The sequence below is a fragment of the Punica granatum genome, chromosome 4 (assembly GCF_007655135.1).
Source record: "Punica granatum isolate Tunisia-2019 chromosome 4, ASM765513v2, whole genome shotgun sequence".
Lineage (NCBI taxonomy): Eukaryota > Viridiplantae > Streptophyta > Magnoliopsida > Myrtales > Lythraceae > Punica > Punica granatum.
In genome coordinates, this window is record NC_045130.1 from 36657869 (window position 1) to 36673139 (window position 15271).

General features: G+C 41.7%; 1 pseudogene; it reads right to left on the reverse strand.

Moving 5' to 3' along the window:
* Positions 1–1262, reverse strand: LOC116204386 (annotated as a pseudogene).
* Positions 1263–15271: the final 14009 nt, after the last annotated feature.

The following is a 15271-nucleotide window of genomic DNA, read 5'->3' on the forward strand; positions in this document are numbered from 1 at the left end:
TCCCTTAAGCATCTTAGGACTTGTTTGATAACGACCTAGATATTTTACTATTTTTAAAATGCGCCACACCCGATTACTGTTTATGCATCTTTGTGTTCCCCCTCTCTCACCCTGGTACTGTTCATCGTCTTTCTCTCCACCACTCCTCAATCTTCTCCGAATCAGCCTGCCCCCCGCAGCGCCGGATCTTCTTCAGCAAGGTACTCCCATAGCCGTCTTCACCGGACTTCAACCCCCTCCGATTGAAATTTGACTCTTTTTCCCGATCCCTGATCGGGATTATCTTGATTTACAACAAATCGAGCTTCCTCAACAGACTTTTCCGTTGATGGATTTGGTTCCTCTATCATCGCTACATTTCCTCCTACAGTAATTAGGTCAGTCCCTTCTTCCCTTCCGTCAGTTACTTCCCAAAACAAGCCCTGGAGCTCATTGTAAACAGCCCGATAAAGATTATCCATCAAGAACTCGGGGGCATCGGGGCCATTAAACCCGTCATAAATCCCGACAAACAACCACCCCTGCTCCTCCGATACGACCACATGCACTCGATCCTCGCCCGCCTTGCCCAATGCCCACTGCACTTTATCTACATCGTTCCGGCCAGCAACGGGCGCGACTTCCTCCTCCTCCGGAGCTTCCTTCTTTGCCCCGAAATTCAGCACGAGAACTACCCAGGCCGCTTCTTCTCCGAGAAGTTTCCGTAGATTGCCTTCTTAATCCCGGAAATGCTCTTCTTTCTCCTCTTCCTCTTCACATATGTACCGCCGATTGGAGCCGAGAAGGGGACCTGGCCCGAAGCATCCAGAACAGAGCTCGGGCCGAGCGGGCCCGAGAGAGCCCCGCGCTCAATCTGCCCAGAGAGGAAGAAACCGCCCGAGCCCGACCCGAAATCCCGCCAGGGCCGGCTCCGCGGGGGGGCGGGCTGCAGCGGCAGGGCGCAGAAGGTGGGGGCGGAGCATTCTTTTTGGCTGCACAATCCCCTTTTCCTTCAGTCTCCCAGCAAAGTTTGATTCGGAGAAGATCGCCTAATCGTTTAGAGAAAGACGATGAACAGTACCCGAACGAGATAGGGAAAGAGAGAGATGATGAACGGTAACCGGGGCACATTTTAAAAATAATAAAAGGTCTGAATCGTTACCAAATACGACCTAAAATACTTAAGGGAGGAAATAATATAAAAACTCACGTCAGACGATTCCGTCTGATTTTTCAGGAAACATAGACAGGAGGACAGCTCTGATGTAACTTTTAACTTTCATGGTTTAGTTTGATGTAAAAATTTGGTCGAGATCAATTTAAGACAATTTTACAGTACATTTGATTTCAGAATTAAAAGTAATTTTGATTTTAATTTTGATTTTGATTGTGCAAAAGAACAAATGAGATGAGATTATAAATTTGACTTGGGAAACGTGTGTTTTTGTTGTGTAGTGTGTTGAGTTAAAGTTAAAGTTAAAAATTTTTACTTGAGAAATATGTGTTTTTGTTGTATAGTGTGTTGAGTTAAAGTTAAAGTTAAAATTCCGGAATCCAAACAAGGCATTAATCTCTCGAGGTTATTTTTGCCAATTCTCTCTTTCTAAAAAAGTAGCCTAGTATGATGTTCTTTTTCTGTTGTGGTTAAGTTATCCGATTCAACTCAATAAATAATCTCATTACCACCTCAATTTGTTCTGTAATCAATTTTATTGGACCACCTGATCTGAGCATCGATACTCCAACATAAGTTTGGGTACGAACCGTATATAGAATTTATGACCAAGATTAGATCAGAAATTTCTTGTGAAAAAGTCCAATTGGACCCCGACTAATTCAATTGAGCAGGATCAGCATACTAAGGGATAAAATTCTTCGAGCATTGATTTTCTACATTCACAAAAACTCGAACTTGAAACTTTGCTTAAGTGGAACAAACTGCTTGAACCAACCTATGTTGATGAAAAAAGTGATTTCATTTTGAGAAAACAAATAATAAGAACGATACGCAAAAACTCTTGTGTATACATAGTTGTCTGTGTCATTGAGGTTCTTCTTCTTCTTTTTCTTCTTTTTTGGTTGAATTTTTAATATGACTTTGTGTCACCATAACACGAACCCCTCACACTCATTGGATGCATTGTGCTCTACGAGGCCCACACGTATCCAACAGTGGAAACCTGGAGACCCGGGGTCAAATTAGTTTTTTTTTTTTAATTCCTCTCTTTAGTTTTTCTTTTCGGTTACAAGGATTCATCTCTTTAGTTTTCATGAATCCAACTCAAAACATTATCAAGAAAAAACAAAAAACCAACATAGTGTTCGAATAATTGTCATTTATATTGCTGGTATATTTTGTTATTTCCCGACACAATCTTGAATATTGTTCAATATATTTACCTAATGTCAAAGATCGTGTAACATAGTGATGTATGCGCGCGCTCGTCTGATAATTAAAACATTTTAATTTTGATACTCATTATATATGAAAAGAAAAATTATTCTAAAAACCAAAATAGCTAGCTCTTGCCACCTCACCAACCCCCCAAAAAACAAAAAAAGTACATTGACTTGTCCAGCTCTCCAGGTTAGGCAGGAATTTTATGTTTCTAATCTTTTTTATATAAGCAACCAAATTAAATGAATTTTTTTTTTGTGTGAACCCTATTTTTTGAAAGCTTAATTGGGTCATGACTAATTCAATCGAGTCAAGTCGACTCACTAAGGAATAAAGCCCTTCCAGCATGAATTTTTTGCATTCAGAAGAACTCCAACCCAAGACTCTACTTAAGTGATTTGAATGAATTCTTTGGCCGCAATCACTTGAACGAAAGAGGTGAGAAACTTTGCTCAATTCAAATATTTTATTTTCATAGAAAAGAATGAATCCTAACTCTCATATTAAAAGATTGCTTTCAGGATAATTAAAGTGCTTTGGCAGAGTTTAGGTTAATTCAAAGGCAAAACTTTCTACTTTTTTTATGGGTGCAGGAGGGCTGGAGGAGGGTAATAGGGAGGAGCTTGAGAAGATGAAGGAAGACGCGAAGGGCCTAATCAAGGCATATCAAGAGGATCCACTAGTAAAACTCGAGCTGATAGATGTCGTTCAACAGCTTGGATTGCACTACCACTTCGAGGCGGAGATACAATATGCATTCGACATTATTCATAAAAGAGGCCGGCAACCATTATTCTCAGCGTTTTCCAGTGATCTCTATGCCACATATACCTACGATTTAGACTTCTCGACAGCATGGATAAAATGTAACCCAAGGTATATTTCCTTTCAATTTCACTAGGCAGAACTACAAAATAACTTCCCAAGTATGATCCAACAACAATTTGATGCACGGTACCTTTTCTTTTATTATTATTCTAGATGTCTTCAAATGTTTCATGAACAAGACCGGCACTTTCGAAGAGCCGTTGCTCGAGGATGTGGAGGGCCTAGTAAGTATGTGAAGCTTCATTCCATGTGTGAAGTTTGAATCAATCCAATTTATCTCCATTGATGTAAATCGACTCTGTAAATAGGCCGTAGCCTTTACATGTAAAGGAAATTAATTAATCCTAAATATATGACTACCATATATATTACAATGTTCCTATTATACACCGATACAATTGGAACTATCCTTAATACTCCCCCTCAAGTTGGAGCATGTGGATCACAAATGCCCAACTTGGAAAGAATAAAACGGAAGCGATCTCGACCCAATGCCTTCGTGAAGATATCTGCCAATTGAAGTCGCGTAGGCAAATGATCGGTAGTCACAACGCCGGACTTGATGTGATCACGCACAAAATGACAATCTATCTCAATGTGCTTGGTTCGTTCGTGAAACACTGGATTAGCAGCAATGTGTATTGCAGCCTGATTGTCGCAGAATAGTCGAGTCGGTGTGATCATATGTACTCCAAGAGAAGAAAGTAGATTACGCAACCAGATGATCTCACTAACAACTGCAGTCATGGCACGATACTCGGCTTCAGCGGATGAGCGAGAAACTGTCGTTTGTTTCTTTGTCTTCCACGAGACTGGACATCCTCCGAGCGTAATAAAATATCCCGTAACAGAACGACGGGTCAAAGGACAACTTGCCCAATCCGAGTCACAGAAAGCTTCAAGATCCAGGGATGTAGGCTTCAAATAAAGACCCTGGCCAGGAGACTGTTTCAAATAACGGAGAACACGCATAGCAGCATCCCAATGATCTTGACGTGGCTCTTGCATGAACTGTGCCAGAATATGAAGTGAATAACTGATTTCTGGCCTTGTAATAGTCAGATAAATAAGTCTCCCAATCAGACGTCTGTACGTGCTCGGATCTGATAATAAATCACTAGAACTCGTGGATAGTCGATGATGCTGCTCCATGGGAAATGGTGATGGTCGCGATGCCAACATACCACACTCAGTCAAAATGTCAAAAACATACTTCCGTTGACTGAGAAAAAGACCAGAACCCATTCTAGTGACTTCGATGCCAAGGAAATACTTCAGAGGTCCTAAATCCTTTATGCGGAAGCACTTGTCCAGATATCCTTTAAATGAGTCACAGTGGCTCGGACTATTGCCCACTATGATTAGATCATCTACATACACCAGTACACCAAGAAAAATTTGTCCCCGATTAAAAACAAAAAGAGAATGATCCGCACCTGACTGAATAAATCCATACCGCTGAAGTGCGTCAGCAAACTTCGAAAACCAATTCCTTGATGCCTGACGAAGTCCATATAAAGACTTGCGAAGCCTGCACACAGTGCTGTCTCTCGATGCAGAGAATCCAGGCGGTAATTTCATATGGACTTCCTCCTCCAAATCTCCATGCAAAAAGGCATTGTTGACGTCCATTTAATGAAGGTACCACCCTTTCGCCACTGCTACTGTTAACAGACATCTCGCAGTCACCAGCTTGGCTACTGGTGCAAAGGTCTCGTGGTAGTCGATTCCCTCAACCTGGGTGAAACCCTTTGCAACTAGCCGTGCCTTGTAACGTTCAATACTTCCATCAGCCCGACGCTTCACCTTGTATACCCATTTACAACCGATAGGTTGTTTACCAGGTGGCAGCCGTTCAATTGTCCATGTTTTATTCAATTCGAGAGCGCGAATTTCTTCTGCCATCGCAACTCTCCATCGTCTATCTCGGACAGCCTCTCGATAAGATGTGGGCTCCCTGTCAGAATCGATTGCAGCTAGAAAAGCCCTGTGTGTATTAGAGATTTTTGAATAATCAACAAAACTCTCAATTGGATAAGACATACCTGAGGAGTCCGAGGAAATGGGTGAATGAGGAGGAGGGGTCTTATAACAAGCAGTATGAACAACATAATCCTTAAGATGCTTGGGAAGACGGGAAACTCATTCAGATCGCCGCAAATTCACTTCTTGACCAACCTCTGAATTCTCATAAATTTCCCTTTCGAATGGTTCTCCTTCCCCTTTGTATTTCGAGAAACTCCCCCTTGTTCCCATAATAGTCTCCCTTGTTTCGGCAGTCCGGACCGGGCTTTTTTCTGTTGGACCTGGTGTGGATATGCTGCTTCCTTCGTCCAAACGCTGGCCTACATCTCCCTCAGTTCGGCCCAGATCAGAAGAGGCCGAATTATTCCTTCTTTCCTCCAGATCCTGGCTCGCGCTTTTCTCTATTCGGCCCAGATTAGGAATATTCATGGACTATTCCGCTGGGCTTCTGTCCCTTCTTAGCAATAGGCCCATTTGTACTGCTGAGCCTGTCTCCCTTCTCATCATTGGGCTGCTGTCGTCTGGGCTGTGGTGTTAGCTCATCAAACCGGCCCGTCTGCTTTGTGTCGGGTTGAAGAGACACATTTCCTCTTCTTGGACCAGCTGAGACATCTTCCAGGAAAAGTGGGCCGCAGTCATCGTGCTTCTCCGAATTTCCATTTTCCGCGGCAAATGGAAAAATTGTTTCACAGAACCGTACATCCCTTGACACGAACATTTGTCGATTCTGCAAATCATAAAGTCTCCATCCCTTCTTGCCATGAGGATATCCAATAAAAATACACTTACGGGACCTCGACTCAAACTTATCTTTGGTCCGTATATGAGCATAGCATAATGACCCAAAAACTCGTAAATTCGAGTAATTAGGTGGTTTACCAAAGAGTACCTCATGTGGGCTTTTGTTATCAAGTAAGACCGTCGGAGTGATGTTTATCAAATGGACCGCCGTCGAAACACACTCGCCCCAGAACTTTACCGGTAATGAGGCCTGAAACATGAGTGCTCTAGCAACGTTCAGGATGTGTCGATGCTTCCTTTCAACTCGACCATTCTGCTGCGGTGTATCCGTGCAAGATGTCTGATGCACGATGCCATGTGCAGAGAAAAAATCCCGTAGATCTCTCGACAAAAACTCCATCCCATTATCACTCCTCAGAATTTTGATTGTGCAGCCAAATTGATTCTCAATTAAATTATAAAAATCAATGATAAATCGTCGAGCTTCTGATTTCTCTCGCAGTAAATAAACCCACACTCCTCGACTAAAATCATCAACAATAGTCAGGAAGTAATTGGCTCCACAACTTGCCTTTATTCTGTATGGTCCCCATAAATCACAATGTATCAATTGAAACGGGTACTCCGCTTTATTCATACTCAACTGAAATTGTGAGCGCGTCTGTTTTGCTCTAAGGCACACATCACACTCCTTATTACTTCTTTTCCCAAAATTTAAATTGATACCATTCGACTCTATCAAGCGAGATGGATGGCCGAGTCTCTGATGCCATAAGTCTGCGGATTCCTCTACAGCTGCTTGGCATTGTTGCGGTGAGATAGCCACTCGCTTCAGATAATAAACCCCTCCTCGAAGTTCACCCACTTCAAGCATCCTCCTCGAGGTGCGGTCCTGAATAACACACAAATTGGAGTGAAATATCACGTAACAATTCATCTCCTTTGATAATTGTGCAATTGAAATTAAATTGCAATTGAAAGTAGGCACATATAGCACGTTGGTAATCTCCATCAAATCTACAATTATCACATCTCCCATTCGGGTAGCTTGTACCATGCCTCCATTGGGGATATATTCCGGTGCACCGCCCTTGATTGGAATGGATCTTGAAAAATATTCAAGATAACCGGTCATGTGCCTCGAAGCTCCCGTGTCCAAAATCCATTCATTCTGCAAGACCACATAATTAAAATTATTACTAACTAGCCGGTTCGGGTCGATGGCGTCCTGAGACAACATGGACATCAGGCGTTGGAATTGATCATCGGGTAGGGCCTCCAAGCGGTCGGCCCGCGAAGTGGTCTGATGTGCTGTCTGGACAGCATTCGCGCGGTTTGGGCCTCGCTGGACTTGGGCCTTTCCTCTCGGCCCGCTGCTCTGTTTGCTCTGCCCAACTCCAGGCCCTTTACCTGTATTTAATTTGGACTTAAAATGCCAATCTGGGTACCCAACAAGGGCCCAACAGGTGCTTTTGACGTGGCCCAACTTGCCACAGTGACTGCACACCCTTTCTTCCCCGAATTTCTGCAGATTCTTAATCCCAGCTCGTCCGCCCTCTGCTTCATCTCTGGCGAAGAAAGCGGCCGTTTCGGGAACAACTTCTCACGACCTCGTCACCATCTTCTGCCGCTCCTCGTTAGCCACCATCTTATACACTTTATTGAGATTCGGCAACGGCTCGATGCTAAGAATCGTGGATCGGATTGTGTTGAAATCCGAAGTCAGTCCCATAAGGAACTGATAGCATTTGTCCGTCTCTCTCTGTGCCGCGATCGTCACTCTTGCCCCACAACTACATCCCGGATGCTCCAAGTAAAATTCGAGTTCATCCCACAGCAATTTCAATTTGCCGTAGTAATCTCGAACACTCGATCCTTCCTGCTTGAGTAGACAGATATCTGTCTTGATTTGGAAAACCCTAGATTGGTTTCCTTCGGAGAATCTCTCCTTCAGATCTTCCCACAGGTTCCTGGCGTCCACAGCGTAGGCAACCGTGGCTTGAAGACTCCCTTCCATGGTGTTAAAAATCCACGCCAATACCGTAGAATTGCACCTTTCCCACCTTTCTCTGAGTGGGTCATCATCTCCCGGTTTCTCGAGAGTTCCGTCGATGAAAGCAAGCTTATTCCTTGCTCGAAGTGCGATTAGCATGGCGCGCGACCACGTCAGGTAATTATCGCCGTTGAGAGCACATCCGATTACTTGTGCTCCTGTGCTGTCCGACGAAGCAAGTCGGTAAACTGGCGGGACTTCCATGCTCTGTCCTGAGCAGTCCCCTGCCTTTCTGTCCCTGAATGCGTTGATGTCCAACCTTGGACTCTTCTTAGTGTCACTGACATCAGACATCCTGCAAACAATAGGGTTTCAATCGGTCCAGGAGCGATTGCTCTGATACCATGTGAAGTTTGAATCAATCCAACTTATCTCCATTGATGTAAATCGACTCTGTAAATAGGCCGTAGCCTTTACATGTAAAGGAAATTAATTAATCCTAAATATATGACTACCATATATATTACAATGTTCCTATTATACACCGATACAATTGGAACTATCCTTAATACCATGGACTGAAAGGGGAAACGATCATCGATAAAGCCAAGGAATTCTCTGGCACCTATTTGAGGGCTGCTGTCGAGAAAAATAATTTGCCCAGAAGGTTGGACATAAAAGAAAATCTTGCCATCGATACCACCATGCACTGGAGGCCCAACAGATTGGAGGCAAGATGGTTTATGGGTTTCTACGAGGAAGAGCCCCGACAATAATCCGACTTTGCTTAAATTGGCAAAGTTGGACTACAACAACAACGTAGTGCAATCGACCCATATGAGGGAAATTCACAAATTGGCAAGGTACATATATAATTAGCATTCAAGAAAGTCATCGAATTAAGGTTTTATTATAAATGGACATTAATTACCATATATAAACCTACTGAGCAATTCATCAACTGAAGTGTGCTGTAGGTGGGGGTCGAATTGGGCATGACCAAGATGAGCTTCGCCAGGGAAGTTGTCATGGAAAACTACTTGTTTAATCTATATATATGTATATGAAAACAAAATCCCGACTTAAATTATCATGCCGTCATATTATTAAAAATAAAAAAATGGAGCTCTCTCACATTGCTACGTCATCGATTTACATTAACAAAATTATTATATTCTTATAAAGGAAGGAAATATTCTCATATATATTGTTTTAAAATTTGATTAATTGATTATCTAATAGTAGAATATATAATTTTATGTATATACCTCAACAAAATATATATAAAGGGAAGAAGTTTCTGTGTTCTATTGTATCAATATATATATATATATATATATTTACACTATATATTCAGTTATATTCCCATGTACCGATGAGTCAATATATATATATGTATATATAAATGTCAGTATAAAAATTATATAGTAGTCCATTGTATCAAAGTATAAATATATTCCTATCTATTTTTGTATATTGATTGGCCAATCTATAGATTATTTACAATGAAATTTAGTCTATTAAGGGCATGACAATAATATACAATATAAATTATATAGTCTATATTTATTATTATGGTATTTTAAATATTATATTTCATTTTATTAAATATCTCTCTTTAATTGACTATAAATATATGTTATATACTACTCAAGTTCTTCAACAAGTAGCAAACGATAGTTTCTCGAATGAAAATCATTTCTTCTTTCTTCTTTTTTTTTTCTTTCCACTCCTTTTCTTATGAATTGTCACGTGCAAATTTTCTTCTCTTTGATCGAAGCTCCCCAATCCCAACGGTAGGTTCTCCAATGAAGGTCATTTCTCCTTTTTTTTGCGGGGATGATGTATGTCCAAATTTGTCGAAGCTTATATCGAACCAGTCATATACTTGCCTGTGGATTGCATGGTATCTGCGGATGCACAAGAAGCATCATAATGACGTATTTATCAACAATCTACTTCAGTGCAACCCCATCAATTCGTAAAGTACTAATCCAGCAAGCATGAAAAAGGCGGAACTTCGGGTCCTGCTAATGCAATACCATTGCTGAACTGAAATGAAAAGTTTGGTGAGAGATGAATGCCGGCCCTCTGTAAAGAGTATGGACATAATATGCACTGGCTAATGCATTTAATTTTTCTTTTTTTTAAAAAAAAAAAGCAGCTAAAATGGGTCATAGAAGTTGAAATTATCGAAACATCAAAATTTCACGAGATCTTTTTATTTTTTGACCCACAGAGTTGGATACTTCCAGCTCAGAGAATTTTCATTTATAGACAGACAAAAGTATCTTGCACTTATTTTTTCGATATAAACCGTGGTATCGGAAAATCCTATTACGCTCAGCAGTATCTGGCACTTATCTCGCATTTCTTACAATAACAGACAAAAAGTATGACCACGTAAACTATGCATCTACTAATTTCATAAAAAAAATTAAGGGCTTGGAGGACGGACATTACCTGTCACATATCTGCCACGGAGTGCACTTCTCTTGCATTGCCTTGGTCTCCGTCGCTGTACCATACTCATCAGTCCCACATATATACAGCAAGTTAGCCGCGAAGGCGGCAATACCGAGCGAACACTTCAGCACTCAAGACACCTGTCTCAGGAAAAAAAAAAAAAAAAGGTCAACCATAAAAAAAAATGCTAAATGGAAAACTGCATATTCTTAGCAGTGACTCGCGGACGGGAGGCTCTCTCCCGTCAGGTTCCTCGTACTTCTCAGGAAGAAGCTCATCATCATACGGAATGGACTCAACATCTTGAAAGTAATCAACCTCCTCGAGAAGAGAGTGAGAGGAGAGTGAAGCAGGAGAGAAGAGAAAGAGGAGAGGGAGAATGAAATTATTTGAAATTATTAATTAGTCTCTCACTTCCACATGATCTATTTTTATAATTACTTGTAAAGTGTATTTGGGGGAGAATGAAAGTTGCTTTGCTGTTGTTTCGAGTCAGAATTGTTCTTCTTTTTTTTTTTGCCGGGACCAGGGTGTCCAGGTTAATCCCTAGCTCCGTGAACTCCCGGCGACTTACGGAGCGGGTAATCATGCCAAAGGCGTTTCGGTGACTCGAAGGGATTTCGAATCTGGAAACGAATAAATACTTGAGCTCCTCAACCACTAAGCCAAACCCCTTCGAGTTGAGTTAAAATGGTTCTTCAAGTGCTCATTTAGTAAGCATGTTTTTTGTTCATTCCACGAGTTGTTGCCTTTTTACCTTTTCTTTCGCCCTTGCTGATGAAATTCTCTATCTATATCAGATTTCAGAATTTGTTTCTGGGAAAGTTGATTTCGGTACTGATTTGGCTATTAGTACAAGGACAAAGCTTGATCCAGCCGACGTAGGATCCGCTTTAAACAGAAAATTACTGGGTCGAGCATTCAAGCTACATCATATCTTGTATCATAGATTTCGTGCAGAATAATTTTAACTTTGTGCTGTTGAATGTTTCGCAAACAGCTTCATGGTGGGGTTGGCAACAACATGGGATAAGCTGCCTCGAGCTCGAACATCCGTCAGGCTTCAGGATTGATCTTTGATAATGTGTCAGATCACACTCGTATCAATCCTTTTTATTCCATTTATTCCAAGACAGATTCAACAATCACCTAGCCATAATTACGGAACTATTTGCACTTTATAAAATAAAAATAAGCATCGCCATTCCCATAATGGGCCAAACTTGCTTGTCTATTGGATGTGAAAACTAGTGGACTATATATATGATCAACTTCGTAGCAGAAGGCGTAATAGTCTCTCCCAGAAGAGATGGGATGATCTGACCTATGTTCACTACAACTTGTGTCTCAGAGAACTTCTGGTCGGTAGAGACACTGATAATCTACTCTCCTTTGTGAAAAGCCTTGCATGATTGGGTTGATGGAACACAGAAACAATTGGAGCAGGATGATGAGGTAACAATACATTAACAATTTAACATTCTATCTTTTAAGGATTCCCTCCCAGCCTTGTCGGCTTCAGCCCTTAACTGCAAACTGATTTTTTTTCTTTATGATTTATCAGGAGATCCTTTACAACGAAGTGGAGCAATTCTATGGAGATGAAAACGAGAATGCAAGCGAAGAGAAGAGACCTGTAGAAATGGTTACTTTGAGTAATGATCTCGAACCCTGGGAAGTTAATCAAGCGGGTGGGACAGTAACCGATGATGATGATGATGATCTCGATTTTCTCGATGACGGAAGGAGGGAATAGTGAGCTGATGCATATACAGGAGTAACTGTAACTACAGTATTTTAGATATAGATTTACATGGCTTGTGCTCGGTGGGTCGTTGTTGCCGAATCTTCATTATGGAGGGAGCCCAAAATTCCAGGTCAGTTGTATGGCATTTCCTCTGTCCATTGATACACACGCTGAGAAAATCATGGCAATGCCAATTCATGAGTATCACAGCTTTTGAATTTGATCCATATCAGAGTCGGGACAATCCTCATGTAGTATTTACATTCTCATTGAAATCCTGTGTATTCATGTATCTAACGATCGTTCGCAGTCTACAGTATCATCCTTCAAGGATGATTTTCGGACTTTCTGTTGGAATTTGGACTGATAAAGCCAATGTTACTCGGTCACTTTTCTGTTTGCCTTCAATCATCGATGAGACTATGGTAGGAGCTGGGCCTGATCTGTTCTTTTAAGAGTGGCTCGAGTCATTTGCGGACGGTGGTCATGTTGGGGCAGAAATCAGCACCCTTCAAGCACAGGTGGGCAATGGCAGCAAACTGCGATCCAGACACAAAAAAACATCATTGATCAATAAGCTGAGTTCAGTATTCAATCGGATTAAAGAGATGCATGTCATCTTGCTTACCTATTAAACTGCCGCTGGAGGGTAATCTCTCTGCATCCTCGGGTTGACGATTTCGCTAACGCTATCCTTTTGGTTAAACTGATATTCAATACAGAAAAATCGTTCAATTATTATGGTTTCGAGGGTTGCTTTCCAAGTGATAGTCATTAAGACTGCAATCTAAAGGAATAAGGGACCCAAGGTTTCTTGGTAGTTTTCTTGATGGAAAATAAACATCTGCTCCAGAAAGGAGCATTCATTGAGACAGGAATTCCAAGGTGATAGCTGAATTAAATGGACTCAAGGATGTCGCTTACTCGAAAGTACTATAACTGTAGGAGATACGTTCCCTTTGGCTGGTCAAGTCGTAGTCAGCAATCTTAGCTACAAAGTTGCTGAAAATCAATATGTTGGAAGACTCAATGGCTCCATGGGCGACTTGCACGGCTGCCATTTCATGTAAGTAGTCGAGTCCTCGTGCAGCCTGTGCAGCTATTCGAACTTGCTGATCCCAACCCGACCAGACATTGGGTCTGCGGCTTCTCTGTTACCGGCTTCAGTAACAAACGTCAGGAACTGGAAGCAACCTCTCATATTTCAGATGTATTAATCTCGGTCTTAGATATTAGATCAGGTTAAGATTTAACTAGAAAAAGAGGTCTTGATTACGTATGATCTACTTACCATGAAGAAGCTCATGGAGAGTGCCAATAGTTGCATACTCATAGACCAGGATACGAGATTCCAAGTTAATGCAGCAGCCCAGAAGAGCAGTGACATTCGGGTGCTTCAGTGACGATGCTATCGAAACCTGTGGTGCCAACAAATCAGCAGGAAAGAATATAAACCTGTGTCTTACTAACATCGATAAAAACTGACAGGGAGTGTCCGATCTTCGTCTGAATTGCAACCAACCTGGACTCAAAATGCATCATCAGATTGCTTGCACTCATATATAGCTTCTCGATTGCTGCATCCTTGCCATTCTTAAGGATCCCTTTCTATACTTTCTCATAGGATCGATATCCAATATGAGCATCCACTCCAAAGTTGTTTGTGATCTCCTTCAGTTCATCGAGTGGTATCTGGGGGACTTGGATCGGCAGATTCGGAATGGGCTGGTTTCTTCCATCTAAGGTGGCAGGTTCTGATTCATATTCATCCTCAGAGTCATACCACTTTTTAGGGTTATATTCATCCCGAACCTGTGCCGTGCTCCGCCTCGGCCACCCTTCCGTTCAGCTTTAAAGCTCCTTCGCGATAACACCCCACTTCTGCTCTCCATACTTTTTGAACTTTCATACCAGTTTGGGCATCTCCAGAAACTCCTCGAAATCTAGCTCCGAGTAATGGATCTCCCGATCCTTAATCCGGTAATACCGCTTCCAGCAGCTCATACCTGATCGGTGCAGGCCGCTTTGGCTGGCAATATACTCCCAGTCAACCTCCTTGCCAAAGCGGCGGCCTGTATTTGATCGGTGCAGGCTACTTGCACGGGTGATTTCAATGACTTCTAGTAGGTCATGTACTCGTCTACCTCCCACATGGACTGCAGACTGCTTGGACTTCTCGAAAGCCACCTGCCACGGGTCTGCCACATCCCATGGAAGAACCCCGAGTTGATTGAAATACTGAAACAGGATCCATTTCTCTTCCAACTTTTTCAAATCGAATCACAGCACCCTGACTAGGATCTCCATCAATATCTCCCGTGGTACTGAAAACAAGTCGTAATTAAAACCAAGTCCTAATGAAAACCAAATACTAAGTAAAACCAAAGGTTACTGAGTATACGTACAGCGAGACAGGTGGTTCAGGAATCGGTCCCTAAGTAGCTTATTGAACAGAGTAATCAGCTTCAACAGTATCAACCTAGTGTAGTACGCCTTGAAAAGTTCTGGATCCTCTTCTTCCATTGTTTTCCAAACTAAAGAATATACCACTCATAAATTTAGTTACGCGAGATTATCTCAAGATTTCTCACAAGCAACAATAGATGATGAAGTTCGAGATAATTACTCAAATCTACGAGACTGGGCGTTATGGTTGAATCGCATAAGAGGTTGATCGTCTCGGATTTTGTCATGCTCCTTTGCAGACACTCTTCTATGGAACATCGAACCTGTAAAGAGTCATGAAACTTTTACATATCGAAAGCAGAAAAAACATCGAACAGTCAATGCGAAGGCCCTACGCACACGACCAGTTCTTCGAGTTCCTTTGGCATGTCACATTGCTTCAGCATTTCCAATAGCATGGGAGATCGCTGTGATACAACGTGAAGTGTCTTTCTATAGTGAGGGACACGACCGCTTGAATATGATCAATTATGCTAGTACGATAAAATATAGGGTAAATTGCACCGGTTGTCCAAAATATTTTATAAATATTTCATGATGGTCCAAAAAGTTTTTTTCGCTACATGATGGTACAAAATGTTTCAAAATTGTTTCATGATGGTACAAACTGTCAACTCGAGCTTGACGC